Below are 17,627 nucleotides of genomic sequence, written 5' to 3'. Positions count from 1 at the left end.
TATATGAAATATATTTTATATAGCCTGTTAATACATAACCAACCCCTTTTTAACTGTAATCAGATGTTGTTACTACTATTCTCATAATCCTAAAACTTTTGAATCTCTCGGGAGCACAACCTGTACCTCTTAACCTCTTTGAACAAACTGAAAGTTTTTTACAGCTTACTTCAATTGATATATTTACATTTTTCGAAAATGTAAACATTGAAAGTTTGCAAGCCCATGGGGCGTAGCCAAAGGGAAATATGAAAATAAAATAGTTTCAAGTCTCTAGCTCATCAGAAAGTTAGTTCAAAATCGATTGCAAAATTTGTACCGAACAGACAAGAAAGTGAGCTGATAAAAACGTGTTAATAAGTCAACAGTTTCATCTATGCTATGTTATAGAGATGTGCCTGCGAGGTATATTTCAAAAGACCTCCATCTGTTTGGCAAACTCACCGACGAACAAATAACACGTCAGTCTGGCGTTGTTTGTTTACTTAACTGGCTAAATAAACTCCCGGCGTTGATTATCTTTCCGTCAAACACGTTTAAAATTACAAATTTTCTAAACGCCCGCAAACGGTAAAAATTTACGGACTTTTAACGTCTAGACTCTAGACTAGTTTTATACCAAATGAAATATTAAAATTATGGAAAGAATTTCAACCTTCTTTTATGACCAAACTATAAAAAAAATATTAAAATAATGTAGTGTATAGGTTGACGAAAGTGTAAAGAAAGCCAACTGGCTAAACAGAAGATTAAAAGGTTAGCGGAGTTTTAAGAAGATTAAAAGGTTGAAATGATACCGGTTACATTTATACTACAAGCGCACACACGAAAACAAGAGCATTTGGTAAGTTAACATTTGGTAGTTTGGTAAGTTACATATTCATGAACCGAGTCGTCATGACACCCTTCACAAAACCTGTGATGAAGAGGTGTACATAAACACTGTAATAGACTTTTGCCTGAAAGCACTCTGGTGCCTTTTATTTTAAAATCTTAACGAAGAATATAGTATTCTCGGGCATAACTTAAAATACCAATACACTTTCTTACCATGCCAGGACTTCTTTTGCAAACCCTTGTATATAATTTTTCCAATTTATTTGTTAGGTTAAGATTCGCTTTTTCTTTCAAGCAAAATTGAATCTTTACTCACGAGTATTCACACTGAATGTAGGTTAAAGATGTGTGTGTGTGTGCGCGCGCGCGTGTGTGTGAGTGTAGGTTTTGGCTAGGGGAGATATCGCTAGTGCAAACAGTGTGTTTGGCAGAGCTGTCACTAGCAGTCCATAATCAGCCCACTTCCAGACTTTAGATCCTAGAGGAGAAATATTTATTCATGTGTCCACTTCTTAAATACTTAAATTTCTGGTCTAAAACGGGTTTCAGAAAAAATCTATTGGAATCTTGATGCATTTCCGTATCCATCAAGTGTTTTTTGCAAAATATTAATTTATTAGCAGTATATTTCATCACTAGGGTCTAAAGTCACTTTTTGTCCGTGTGGTGAACTATAGTTTTCGTCATAATGCATGATTAATAAAAAAAAACAAAGAAAACGAAATAAATTTTATGTAAAGAAAACCTCTCAAAACTACTTCCAGGTTGTTTTCAATTCTGCTAATGCAAATAAGCAGCTGTTTAGTAAGTTATTCAATTATTTCCTGTATTACGATTGTGTTAATATCCCATCAATACATTTCTTGAGCAATCATTGAAATAACCGATTTGCAAACAATGGAAACATAGAAAAAGTCATAGAACACCAAGTAGAAGAAATAGAAATAATGGGGTTTTTACCCTAAAAAACAAGATCAGCTTTTTGAAAAAAGATAAGATATTTACAAAAGATTTTGATTATATCTAACTGTTGTGATCGTGAGTATTTCCATAATCTTTGAGTCGCCTGTAATGGTTCGCAATTGCTCGAATTCGAGCAACAGGTACACTGGCAGCTTTAACATGGGTAAGTGACGTATACTATTACTAGTATCAGTAGTCAATAATCAATAGGCAAAGGTTCTACACTCAAACATGAGATCCGTGTTAGCAAGAAAAACACAAAAATTGAAACCAATGAAACTGAACTACAATAATGTCGCGCTCTTTGACTGTCTTGCCAGCTGCGATGGAGTAATTGTTATCAAATGTGAAAGTATTTCCATCCGCCAATTAGTCTGCATATCATCTCTTGCCAAGTTTATTCTTTCAATTAAGTCTAGAACCTTTGGCCGTCGGCTTTAGACATTCCATTTCAATGTTGAATATGCAACCCTGACTTGGTGGTATCCCATTCCCTCGTTTAACTTGTAGACTTAGGCGTTAAAAAGAAAAACATACATGGATTTCAACAGATATAATTGTTAGTTCCCGTTTTAATAGATTAGACCGAATTTTTACCGAGGCAAACTCTTTTTACGCCACACAAACCATTGTAGTTGTTGATTTTATTCTCTCCTTCTGTATATAAAGCTGAATCCCTCATGACGGTTTTTAATCTGTTTATCTTCCAGACCCTCATCAAAACTAAGGAGGAGTTGGGCGCTCTCGAGCTCAGGAGTGACATCCACTCGTACAATACTAGAAGTAAACAAGATTTAAATGTACCTTTTGTTAGGCTTAAGAAATTACAAAGTAATTATGACATTGTAAGCCTAAAACTATTCAATGTGTTATCTTGTTCAGCCCGGAACCTTCCAAGCAACCATTTCAAAAGGGGCGTGGAACGTCTCCTCCTGGCCAACCCACTGTATAGTATTGACGATTTCTATAAACTAAAAAAAGAATATGTAAGTACTTTTTTTTGACTGATGTTTGCCGAGTGTGCTGTTTTGTTTTCTTTTTCATTCTTTGCATGGTGAGTTACAGGTCACATTATGTATGCATTTCCTTTTATTATATGATGTTGAAGGAATTTCTTTTTATTCATAGATCTTATGTATATTTTATAATGTATTTTATAATGTAGAATTTGACGTTTTCCAATGACTTGTATATTGTAAGTTTTACAGGAAATAAATTGATCTTATGTCTTATGTCTTATAGTTGACGTGACCACAATTTCAACCAATCTATTCATACACTATTGCTCGTCTCCAGACACTATCTCCAAAGAGTTGATCCCACTGTAGAATATACTCTAGAGCATAGAAAACAGTTTGTATGCCTTGAGTATCTGAGAGAATCTGTTCAGCTCAACCTGACGTAATCGGACGTGGAACGGAACGGAACGCACATCAAAAGCATGACGAATGAACCGTGCTGATGATACGAACCAACCACATGCGTGTGCTCCCGCTATCTCCGCGTCCCGCCACCTCCGAACCCAAATCTGTCCCGCCACCTCCGAATTCTTGAGTGAACCTGAATAATCCCGTCACTTCCTGCGTTGGTAGCTGTCATTGCATCCACGGCTGCGAAGCCCCGTGGATGGAAGATTTATCGAAAATTTAACCCGTGGGTTAGGTTAGGTTAGGTTAGGTTAGGTTGGGTTAGGTTAGGTTGGGTTAGGTTAGGTTAGGTTAGGTTATTTTAGGTTAGGACGCAAAGTCTTAACGCAGGTAGTATCCGAGGATTATAGGGATCACTCTGAAATTCGGAGGTGGCGGGACGCGGAGATAGCGGGAGGTAACCACGACGCCCTGGTTTCGCACTCAACCTTGCTAACGACTCCGACTGAACCACCGACTCACCAACACAATCTTCTATTTATTATAGGTTAAAAATACCCCCGCCGCAGCAAACCTGCAGACTAAGCGAATTTCCATTTGCTTGATTGGATTTACACTAAAATGTCTCCTTAAAAATATCACATTTATTCCCTATTTAAATAACATTAGTTTAACGAGTACTTAAGTTTGCTGCGACAGGGAGGGTAAAAAGGTGTTTTTTGTTGTAAAATGTAATAGTTTAGTATGGAATTAATGCATTTTCCAAATTTGGTCAAAATATGGTCATAGCAAACTACAACAGTTTACTTATTCTCCATAAGAATAACATGGGAATTTTAAATTTACAGATTTTTGGAATTTTCTCGGTAACCATTAGGCGCATATTAACGCTTCAATATACTAAATTATTTGTTTTTAAAGCTCTACAAAATGGTTTGAAACAAAATTGCTAAAATTTAAGTTTTTAGGGTAAAAAATTGGAAAAACCTATTTTTACCCCATAAAACCCCCATAAAACCCTGTTCCCATAGTCCGAAATGCTGGTTCGCGAACAAACGTAGGTTTACACATTTGTACCAAATTTCATCAAAATCGGATGATTTTTGCTTGAGTTATCGCGCTAACGGACACATATATAAATATATATATGAATTTGAACGGAAGGTGTTTTTGGTCTCTAGGGAGCTCAAAACGAAAAATTAAATCGGTCCCGGGTCCAGGTCTTACCATGAGTACTACGGTAATAGCTTATTCCCTATAGGGGAAATTCGCTAATAGGTTAAAGATTAAAAATTCCAACGCTGCCGCATGCTTTCAGCTTAAGCCAATTTTCCATTTGCCTAGCAAGATGTGCACTAAAATATTCCCTTAACATTTTAAGTTTATTTCCTATTCTGATGACAATAATTTTAATGTGTACTGAGGTTTGCTGATACAAGGGGAAATATCAGCGTTTACAAATAAATGTTAAAGCTTAGTATTAAATAAATTAGTTTTATTAGTTTGATAAAAATATGTCCATAAACAAGCAAACTACAACAGTTTACTTATACCCCATAAAAATAAGAAGAGAGCTTTAAAATTTATATTTTTTGTGAATTTTCTCTGTGACTATTAACTGTACAGGAACCCCTTTTGAACTATTTGTTTTTAAGCTCTACAAATTATAATGTTATGTATAATGTTTCAATATGTTATAATTGAGCTGTATGTGTAACGTAGTCAGTACATACAGGCTTGATATATAGACCTCCGTAAAACGTAGGATGTGGTTTCGCCACACGCAGGTTGAGTTGATGCTAGTTGCAGAGATGAAGGCACTTGTATGGCTTAAACAAAACAAACTTAATCATACAATACCTGTATTGGTCCGCGGATCGTTGTCTGTGGTAATCTTAGTAAGTGATGAGTTATGGATTTATTTCTAAACTTAAAATATAGCTGGTTAATATACCTTTGACTTTCAATACAATAGTACTTCATACATACTTTACATGGGTACAATTACTTCAGTATCCAATAGTCACTGATTGTACCAAGGTAAGGTATTTCATGTCTAATAATGCTCATGCGTTCATGAAAACTTCTCAACATAATTAATGGGACGCACAATAAAATAATTGTATTTGAAATTGAACCTTTTATTGCTAACCATCACAAAACTAGGATCACATTAAGTAAAATAAGTATTTTATGTTGTTTGTTAATGTTCCGGATCGGTATGACATACAATAAAAGGTTAAATTACCTGTGTCCGCCAGTCGATCCTTATGTGCTGTGTCCTATTACAGGAGATGCATTTCGGCAGAATAAATTGTCATCATCAGTCCTAATATAAGATCTTGATCTTCCCCATTGGCTGCGTATTAGGACTGATGATGGCAATTTATTCTGCCGAAATGCATCTCCTGTAATAGGACACAGCACATGAGGATCGACTGGCGGACACAGGTAATTTAACCTTTTATTGTATAATAAGTATGGACCACGATTCGTTGTCTGAGAGTTTTCCTAATTTTTTGTTCGGTTATTATGTTGACATGGTTGGCTATTGATATGTAATGTGAAACAAATTGTATGTGTCCTCCTTATACCCCCAACAAAACAACCCATCCACAAAAGTGCTATCCACAGTAGGAATCAATCAATATTAATATCCTAGTGGAGTGAACGTTCGTTTTCAGAATGAGAGTTCGTTTATAGTTTCGATAACTGGAGTGGAGTGATTGATTATTTACCTTTGAGTTGACTCTTTTAAGTCATCGAAAATTAAGACTATTCTTTTGGAAATATCTCCTGCAACATTTTGCAATTGCTCGAATTCGAGCAACAGGTGCATTGGAACTAAATAATTCGCGTGGTTGGCCGAAACAATAATATATCGCGCAGGTCACGAATGACTGGCCTAGGTTTGTTTGAAAATAAATAAATTGGACGATGAATACTCATACTTATGTTACCTACTTCAAGAATAAAATAAATGAGCCACAAGATCATTTGAGTCCTCGCTTCATGGCCTCTGGGTTTCCTACAAGTAGTGGAGAACTACCGGTTTTACCCCACTTTAGACATGTTTTTCCCATGTTATTCTTATGGGGATTATTTTTGGCCACCAAATCTAAAATCCTGATCTTTGCCTGCAAATCCCTATAAAAATTGTCAAACCTTATTTCTTAGTTATTCCCCATAAATATATTCGATATTAAGCAAAAATAAAAAAAAATCATTTATTAACCCATGTATGTGTATATGTATAGTAGTATAGTTTGTCGCTGCCGTTTTTTGAGGTGCGAGGTTTTTGGGCCAACTCCCCCCCCTCACCCCTCACCACCCTCACCACTCCCCTCTGCCCCATGCACAATTGCTAGTACATCTATCATTCCCCTTTCCAATTGATATATTATATTTCTATTTCAAAATCATGTATGTGCGTGGTTTGCACACGAACTCGGCTCATGGCGTGGGCACGCTCCGGGCTCCTGCTTCTTGCCTCTAGTGGTGACGTGGTGAAAATGTCACTCCCTTGGGCTTGCTCCTTGCTAGTCTTGGATCTGTTGAAGTAATTTTTAATTTCTAGCTGAAAATTTTTAAAATTTCCAAAATTTTGAAATTTTCGAAAAGTCTATAAATAGAAGTGGCACAAATTTTTTTTGTTATATATAAAAATGAGGCCCACCTGTCAACACTGCTCTGTGTCGCTCTCCACCAAAAATAACCTGATTCGCCACTACAAGGTAATTCATCAAATGAATGTATGTAAAGTTTGTAATTTAATCTGTGATAGTAACATTGCTCTAAAATCACATATATTACAAAGTCACAAGAGTTGTAGTTTTTGTAAGAAAAATATTGTTGGACATTTTAGAAGACATGTAAATTCTTGCAACAAATGTCCATACACGATGATTAAATTTGTTGGTGAATCGATTAGAGCTGAACTTGAAAATAATCTCAAGTCTTGTCCTCTGCCGATAAAATGGACGTTAGTTAGGAGAATCAAATTTATAAAATATTCAATGGATCAAAATGGAAAATTAGTTAATGAGAAAGATTGTATTGCGGATTTTAGAAGCCTTACTATCTTAACTATTGAGAAGAGAGATTTAAAGCCTCAAATTGAAAATGCACTTTTAAAGATTGATGCTTCCATACACAAATATCAAGCCCAAGGCAGTGGATGGATATATGACCATACTAAATATTGGCAGTTGCACGTTTACAAGTATAAACCCCTAACTCCAAAGTCATATATCCCCACACCAAAAAGTATTCAATCAAAACATGCTGTTTTAAATATAAAGAATTATGATAATAAATGCTTTCTTTGGTCGATTTTAGCAGCTTTACATCCAAGGAACTCTAATGAACATGCTGAAAGGGTTTCTAATTATGTACCCTATGAAAGTCAGTTAAATATGGCAAATATAAAATATCCAGTAAAAATATCTGATATAGATAAATTTGAAACACAGAATAATATAAGTGTTAATGTATTTGGGGTTGAATATGATAAATTTATACATCCATTAAGAACAACTAAACTGAATACTAGTAATACTCATGTAGATCTATTGTTATTACAAGAAGGTCGTAAATCACATTACTGTTTAATTCGTGATTTTGATAGGTTAATGTTCCACTCTACAAAAGATGACCATAAAAAGCATTTTTGCAAGTTGTGTTTGCAACATTTTTACACTAATGATATATTAGAACGTCATACAATATATTGTAAAAACTTTGATGCTCAACGAGTGGAAATGTCTAAACAAGATACATTACAATTTAAAAATTATAAATATCAACTTAAAGCCCCATATGTAATTTATGCAGATTTTGAATGCTTTATAAACTCTAATATACATATTCCATCGGGATTTGCATTTGTCGTAGTAAAAGATTCAAAAATTATTTCTGAAGAGTTGTACAGTGGCACAAATATTATGGATGTGTTTTTTGAAAGATTATTTCAGACTTATGATTATATTAAAAATCAAATGGCAATATATATTCCTCTTCAAATGACCCCTGAGCAAGAGGTATCTTTCCAAAACTCAACACATTGTCATATTTGTGAAAAGCCCCTATATTTTGATAGGGTGAGAGATCATTGCCATTCCTCTGGCCAATACCGTGGAGCTGCCCACAATGATTGTAATTTAAATTATAAAGTAACAAAGAAAATACCAGTATTCTTCCATAACTTGAAAAATTATGATGGTCACATAATAATGCAACATTTGGGAAAGTTTAATAAACGTAAATTAAATTGTATAGCTAAAGATATGGAAAAATATATATCATTCTCTGTTGATGATTTAGTATTTTTAGATTCATACAACTTTCTGTCCCTTCCATTATATAAATTGGCTTCCAATTTGAACACATTTAGATTCATACAAAATCCACTACTACAACGTAAAGGTGTATATCCCTATGAATATATGACGGGACCAGATAAGTTCGCAGAGTCTCTACCCCCAATTGAAACATTTTACAGTTCTATAACTAAAGAACATATCTCTCCCAATGAATATGAACATGCTAAAAATGTATGGACCCATTTTAATATAAATAATTTACAAGAATATCATGATAAAACAGATGTATTGCTACTGGCTGATGTGTTTGAGACATTTAGAGACCTGTGTTTAAAAGATTACAAACTTGACCCTGTACATATGTATTCACTTCCTGGACTTACATGGGAGGCCTGTCTTAGAATGACAGGAATAAAATTACAATTATTCAAAGATATTGACATGCATTTGTTCATAGAAAGTGCGATTCGAGGAGGAGTCAGTATGATTTCTACACGTTACGCTAAAGCAAATAATAGATATATGGGTGAACACTATGATCCCATTTAAGAGAGTGTCTATTTAATATATTTAGATTGTAACTCGCTATACTCAACAGCGATGTGCGAGCAGCTACCTATGGATGGATTTTGTTGGACGAATGAGATAGACTACAAATATAATCAAAATGATGAGTTTGGATACATTTTAGAAGTTGATTTAAAATATGATAAAAGCTTACATGATTTACATAATGACTATCCATTAGCACCAGAGAAAATGAATGGCAAATTAATGCCAAATTTAAATGACAAAACTAAATATATTTTACATTATAAAGCATTACAAAAATATGAGGAATTGGGTTTGATTGTAACAAAATACCATAGAATTTTAAAATTTAGACAGTCTAAATGGCTTGCGCCCTATATTAATTTTAATATTGAAAAACGCAAATGTGCTAAAACTGATTTCAAAAAAGACTTTTATAAATTGTTAAATAATAGTCTCTTTGGTCGAACAATCATGAATCAACGCAAGTTTCGTGATATATATCTCAAGGATGAGTCACTATTAACAAAATATGTCACTAATCCAAGGTTTGACTGTAGCAAAAAGTTTGATAACAATTTACATGCTATACATTTAAATAAATTAGTTGTAAAGTTTAATAAACCAATATATTTAGGAATGACGATTTTGGATATCAGTAAAGTAATAATGTATGATTTCCACTATAATTATATGTCAAAATTTAAGAATAAAAGATTTCTAATGACAGATACAGATTCATTAATGTATGCTATAGTTACAGAGGACTTTTACAAGGAAATAGAATGTGACTTACACTATTTTGATACCTCTGGATATAGTAAAGACCATTTCTTATACTCTGATAAAAATAAAAAAGTCACTGGAAAGTTTAAAGATGAATTAGGTGGTCATATTATGTATGAATATTGTGGTTTAAGACCAAAGTTATATTCTTACATTCCTCTAAAATGGTTATATGAAGAAGACAAGCAAGCTTTAGAGGTGAAGAAAGCTAAAGGAGCTGATGGTGCCACTGTTAAACATCTCCTTAGACATCAACATTATTTGAACTGTCTTGCAACTGGGCAAGATTACTATGAGAATGTGACAAGAATTAAATCTACAAATCATCATCTTCAAACCTTGACCATGAATAAGAAAGTACTATCGTTTGACGATGACAAGAGGTTTATTCTTGAAGATGGCATCAATACTCTTGCGTTTGGTCATTATAAAATTGATGTTTAAAATGTGTAGATATATAATAAATGCAAATGTTAAAAAAATCTTTCATTTATTTACCCTTACCATCCTCTTGATAGAATTGGTCAAACATAAATCTATATTTGCCATTATTCTTTGGCCTTTCTTTGTCTATTACGAAAAAGCCATATTTAGTTTTATCCCAACATTGATGACAGAGATTTTTAAATTGGTCAAATGAAAAGTCATTACCAACATGATTGTGATATACATGTTTTAAATTTAAATCATCTTGTTTGAATAATATTAGGAAATTTACATTATCACGTAAATGTTTGTGTACTTTGCTGTAAGATTGACACAAGTAAAAACAGTTAATATTTTTATGTCGACCCATTGAGAAAAATTGTGTAATATTTGGACTATTTATGTCATCAAATACAACAACTGACTGTGATTTTACATCATTTGGTGTGATTTCACAGTCAGTAAACGTGTGTAATTTCACTTCATCACACAAACTAAATATTTCAATTATTTTTTTATATTTTTCTTGTTCTAACGATTTGGATATTAAATATAAGTTTGTAAATTTTAATCCTTCCTTTCTTACAATTAAGTTATAAATTACAACCGTCTTCCCACTTCCACTTGGACCGCAAATAACACATCGAATATTGGTAGGAAATAGACCCAACTTCTTTGGTATATTTTCCTTAGTATTTACTATTTTAAATTTGTGTTTTTGTTGAATAAAAGACATTTTTTATATAATAAAAATGGTAAAAAATGTTAATAAGAAAACATGTAAAAAGGGCAAAGGTTTATTCCTAAAGCCATACAGAGGTCGAGGGTTATTGAATACTCTTATAAATAACCTTCCATTCCCACTTCACATACCATCATATCGATACTGTGGACCTGGAACGAATATACGTGAGAATCTAGCTAAAAATGTACCTCCAAAAAATAAACTAGACTCTTATTGTAAAGAGCATGACATATTCTACATGAATAATCCCGATACCGCTGCTCGGAACAAAGCAGACATGAGATTAGCAGACTTAGCTTGGACTAGAGTTACAGCCAATGATGCAAGTCTTGCTGAAAAGGCTGCTGCTTACGCAGTGACAAATTTGATGAAGGCAAAAGCAAAAATGGGAATGGGATTAAAATTTAATAAAAAAGATGGACAACTACCAGCTGTTAGAGGCCGCAAAAGACGTGCCTCACTTCAGAGGGGTGTACCTAAAAAGCGAGCTAAAAAATCTAACACCAAGAGTAAAAGAGTGCGGAATAGTTAATTTAGACAGTTCATCTGGCACACATTGGACAGCATATCGTAAAAATAAAGATATTGTAATTTATTTTGACCCATTTGGAATCCAACCTCCAAAAGAAGTAATTAAATATTTTGAGGGATATAAAATATTCTATACAACTGATCAAATACAAGATTTAAATAGTTCTATTTGTGGAATTTTATGTTTATCATTCATAAAAAATATTTCTTTATAAAAATGGATTCATTTACTATAACATTTTCGGGTACAGAGCCAGAGCTAAAGTCAGTGTTCTTTCCTCCCATAGAATTAAATGATGATTATGTAATTGGATTAGTAGATTTTCAAAGTTATAATTCTATATTTAATGTGAAAAAACCTCTAAATACTTTAACATATTACAAAGTAGAGAAAATAACATTACCAAAAACAGATATCTCAGTTGATGATTTAAACCAGTTATTAAATGGCAAACTTAAAGTTATAATAGATAAAAATGGAGAAGCATTAATTAATACTAAATCCAAACTTTTATTCAAAGGGCTTATTCCAAAATTAAATCAACTTAAAGGAAAAAAATTAACCATTAGTGAAGGTGATGATGTTTTCTATTATGACCACAATGCTCCAGTTACAATAGAAATTTCTGAAGGAACATATGAGGTGGTTGAGCTTGCAAAGGAAATTCAAAAGCAAGTCCCAGACTTTTTCCTTACAGCTAATAATAAAACTATGAAAGCTACACTACTTTCTAGCCACGTGTTTGATTTTACAAAACCATGTTTAGGGTCTGTTTTATTGGGATTTAAAGGTGTTTCTACTCCTGGTGTTCAGTTTGAATCTACAAATAAAATAAACATTAATAATGTAAATGTGATTAGAGTAAAATGTAATATTGCAAACGGGTCCTATTTAAATGGCAACAAATCACACACCATACATAGCTTTTATCCAGAAGCTCCTCCTGGCTACAAAATTATTGAAGTTCCAAGAAATATTATATATTTTCCTGTAAATAAGAGAAGTTTAGATGTTGTCAGTATTACATTTGCCGATCAGCATGACAAGGCAATTGACTTTAACGGAGAAGAAACTACAATTACTTGTCATATAAAAAAGATATGAGAATTTATAAGAATTTATCTATAAGTGTACAAAATGCTAGGTTCCTAAAGTCAATAGGACTAAAGTTAAAATTTTCTATTAATAAAAATGGAAGATTTTCTAGACGTTACAGGGAAATCCCAATTCGACGATAGTGTGGTTAAAATTACAAATCACTCCTATGTTCCCCACAACACTTTAGCAATAAATAATTCTGATGAAATTCGAATATGTATTAATAATCAAGATTTGCTAACTCTCCCATGTAGAAGTTATCTGTATATTAAGGGAGAAATTGAAAATCATGATAAAGGTCATTTTATAAATAATGCATTTGCGTTCTTATTTGATGAAATTAGATACGAAGTCGCAGGTAAAGAAATAGACATTGTAAGAAACCCAGGAATTTCTAGTCTTATGAAAATATTGAGCTCTTATAATAAAACTACTAAATTGTCAAATGTAGCATTTGATTCTGACACGAATTTAAAAGAGTTCCATAAAGGTGGCAAGTTTAGTACATGTTTACCATTAGAGCTGTTAATGGGTGTATTTGAGGATTTTAATAAGGTATTAGTAAATGTCAAACAAGAATTGGTGTTGAAAAGATCCAAAAATGATTTGAATTGTATATTAACAACCGCTAGTGCTCCAGCCAGTGGCACTGCTGATTTGATTCCTAAAATTACACTTAACTCAATTCAATGGGTGATGCCACATGTGATACCATCAGATGGGGAGAAGTTACAATTACAAAAGATGTTATTGCAAAATAAAAATTTGCAAATTGCATTTAGAAGCTTAGAGCTGCATGAACTTCCATCATATCCTAATACCACAAGACATACATGGTCAGTAAAGACGTCTTCAAGTTTAGAGAAGCCTAGGTATATTATATTTGGTTTCCAAACAGCTAGGGATAATAGTGCACGAAAAAGAACTGATGAATTTGATCACTGTAAATTAAAAAATCTCAAAGTATTTCTAAACTCTGAATATTATCCTTACAGTGATTTAAATCTCGACTTTGAAAATGGAGATGTCTCTAAAGCTTATGAGATGTTTATGAGGTTTAGAGAGACTTACTATAATACTATCCCAGATCCTATGATTAGTAGGGCCGAGTTTATGAAGAAATATCCACTAACCGTAATAGATTGTTCTAGACAGAACGAAACAGTGAAGGAAGGAATTGTTGATATTAAATTAGAGATTGAAACTGCAGAAAATGTACCAGCAAATACATCTGCATATTGTTTGATAATACATGATAAAGTGTTTGAGTATAATCCTTTGTCAAATGAGATAAATAAAATGTAAATAAAAGATGAAAAATATTCAACAAGAATTGGTTGACTCTGCAAATCAAATAAGAGAGAAATATAGAGCTTTAAAACGTGGCAAGTTTCTAGAGGCTGAAGAGAGGTTCCAAACATTCCAACCTTTAATAGAGCCATTACAAGAATTAAAGAAAATCACATCAGAGAGGCCTCGAATGGAGATACTCCCAATGACTCCATCTAGAATATCAATGATACCAAGATTACAACCATTACAACCATTACAACCATCCACTCCACAGAAATTAGATTTTGGTCTTTTAGCATCAGACTATTTAGGAAATTACCTCAGTAAAAGTAGTATGACAGACACTACATATGGTATTAGACGAGAAGCAAATAAATTTTTTATTGGAAATAAGGAAGTTGATATTGCCAATGATGATGTTACAGTTGCAAATAAAACCTACAAGGGGACAAAAGGTTTATGGGAATTGTTAACGTTAAAAGAACCTGAGAACTATACTCCGGCTGATTTGCAAAATTATAAAGAAATTTTGGAAGCTACAAATGGACATTTAAAGAGTTACAAAGATGGTGCACCAATTTCAAGTAATAGACATACTAAATATCTTAATATAATCAAACCTCTATTTAAATCTGTTGGTGAAGGTTTGAGACAAGTGACTGGTAATAAAATAGACTATATTTATTGGGATGATCCTAATGAGCTTGTAGATAGGTTAAGACTTCTTTGGCTAAGTCGCCAAGCTGGTAACTCAGGAGTGGATAATGAAATAGATTCCATTATTGAGGAATTGAGAGAAAGTGGAATTATTTATTAAATAAAAATATGTTTATAGATAAATTTTATCGTTTATATAATCCATATAATAAGCCTGCAGAACCCAGGGCGGCAACCATGAGTAGTGAACCTACTTTAAATTTACAAGACGATAGTTGGAATTGTTTAAACCGTAAAATTGGTAATGTTAAAGATGGGGAGTTTGTAGATGATGTATCAACTTTGGGACAGACATTAACTAGAAAAGGTGATGTCTTTTTACAAGGTAAAACTAAATATGAGTTTTTAGAATCTAAGAATAAAAATTGGAATGCTAAAAAACAGAAAATTACTAATGTGAAAAAGGGTGAAAGTTTAGATGATGTGCCCACTTTACAACAGACTTTAATACGAACAGATGGTGGTACATTTGTACAAGACAATAATAATTATGAATTTTTAGAATCAGAGAATGGTGTTTGGAATGCTAAGAAACGGAAAATTACTAATGTAGAAAAGGGTGAGAGTTTAGATGATGTGCCCACTTTACAACAGACTTTAATACGAAAAGAAGATGGTAAATTTATACAAGATGATAATAATTATGAATTTTTAGAATCAGAGAATGGTGTTTGGAATGCTAAGAAACAGAAACTTAGCAATTTGATGGAAGGTACAGATAGTAAAGATGCTGTGAATGTTTCACAAGTTCCAAAAATGGAAGCAGGCTATTGGAGTTTTTATAATAAAAGGTTAGTACGTGTTAAACCTGCCATTGATGAAACTGACTGTGTTATAAAAGAACAGACTATAAATTTTGATAAAAAAGAAAAATGTTGGGATGCCAAAAAACAATTTATAAGGAATCTACCAGAGGGAGAACATTCGGATGATATTTGTCTAATGTCACAGGCTATGCATTACGATGGATCAAAATTTGTATATGGAGAAAAAATTTTTAATTTGATGGAATATAATCCTGATTTATTAGTTGCTGACCCCACATCTTTGAGTGGATTTAAGTATATAGATAATAGACCATATATACCAGAAAACTATGTATTTAAAAGAATGGAAGATAATCTATTGATTGGGGCTAATGGTGATGTATTTAGAGTTACAGGAAAGGATGATGTTATAAAAAATGAATGAAATTGCATACGAACTTCATAAGCCTGCAAGAAAGAATTTCATTAGAAGGTCTTTTAAAGTATTGGGTATAAACGAAACCATACAAATAGATTTAATTGATATGCAAAACTATGCTAGAGAAAATTCTGGCAATAAATATATTTTAACTTTAATAGATACATTTTCTAAAAAAGCTTATGCTGCTCCACTAAAGAATAAGACAGGGTTGGTGGTTACAGAAGCCATTAAAACCATTCTACCAAAGGGGGTTAAAAACATTCAATCCGACAATGGAAAAGAATTTTTTAATCAATATTTTAGCAAACTAATGAAAAAATTAAATATTAATCACTATCACACATTTTCTACAACTAAGGCTGCAATTGTGGAGAGGTTTCAGAGAACTTTAAAGAATTGGTTATATAGAGAATTTAGTGCTCAGGGGAGTTATAAATGGTTGGATTTACTTCCAAAGTTAATTCGAAAATATAATAATAAAGTGCATAGATCTATAGGTATGAAGCCTAACCAAGTGAATATTAAGAACAGTAAATATGTGCATGAGAGGTTGCATGAAAGCACTTCTAAAGTAGTGCAAGTTAAAAAGCCAAGATATAAGGTAGGTGATAGCGTGAGAATTTCCAAATATAAACATGTGTTTAGTAAAGGATATACCCCAAATTGGACAGGGGAACTATTTACAATAGTAGAAGTTAAGAATACAAAGCCTGTGACTTATATCTTGAAAGATGAAAATGGTAATATAATCAGAGGAGGCTTCTATACAGAGGAGTTGTTAAAGACCAAATATAAAGACATGTATTTAGTAGAAAAGGTAATTAGGAGAAAAGGTGATTTATTCTATGTCAAATGGCTTGGGTTCCCAAGTAGCCAGAATTCATGGATTTCCACTAAGGATACCATTTCACAGCCCCACCACTAGAGGCAAGAAGCAGGAGCCCGGAGCGTGCCCACGCCATGAGCCGAGTTCGTGTGCAAACCACGCACATACATGATTTTGAAATAGAAATATAATATATCAATTGGAAAGGGGAATGATAGATGTACTAGCAATTGTGCATGGGGCAGAGGGGAGTGGTGAGGGGGTGAGGGGTGAGGGGGGGGGAGTTGGCCCAAAAACCTCGCACCTCAAAAAACGGCAGCGACAAACTATACTACTATACATATACACATACATGGGTCAATAAATGATTTTTTTTATTTTTGCTTAATATCGAATATATTTATGGGGAATAACTAAGAAATAAGGTTTGACAATTTTTATAGGGATTTGCAGGCAAAGATCAGGATTTTAGATTTGGTGGCCAAAAATAATCCCCATAAGAATAACATGGGAAAAACATGTCTAAAGTGGGGTAAAACCGGTAGTTCTCCACTACTCCTACAGCACTTCCTCCAGACACAGTTACTTAGCAACGGTATATCCTACTTTATACGTATACTTTATACTTTATACTTTCTTATGAAATGGCGACCATACTATGTACGTATTTTAAGCCAAGTATGAATGAAGATGAGTGTAGGATGAGTGGCGCGATCTTGTAGTCTTGTTAGTGACTAAGGCCGACATTCCTTAGACACAGCTGTTAATTATCAGCCCAAACAGCTAATGACAACTAAGGGACCTACAGTTTATAGTGGAATCCGAACCACATTTTTTCCTTGGTATATACGAATTGGTCTAATTATCAGGATAGTACTGCGGATAGTAGTAGTACCCACTAGTGCGGATGTTAATCCACACCAGGGAGTATCCCATCCACAGTGCATGCCTATAAATATCCACAATCCGTGACCTCTAAGTAGCTGGATTACAGGAC

The sequence above is a fragment of the Macrosteles quadrilineatus genome, unplaced genomic scaffold, assembly GCF_028750875.1.
Source record: "Macrosteles quadrilineatus isolate MER2022 unplaced genomic scaffold, UCM_ALF_1.0 Scaffold_3__2_contigs__length_128488019, whole genome shotgun sequence".
In the NCBI taxonomy this organism is placed as follows: domain Eukaryota; kingdom Metazoa; phylum Arthropoda; class Insecta; order Hemiptera; family Cicadellidae; genus Macrosteles; species Macrosteles quadrilineatus.
This window is presented reverse-complemented; position numbering follows the sequence as displayed.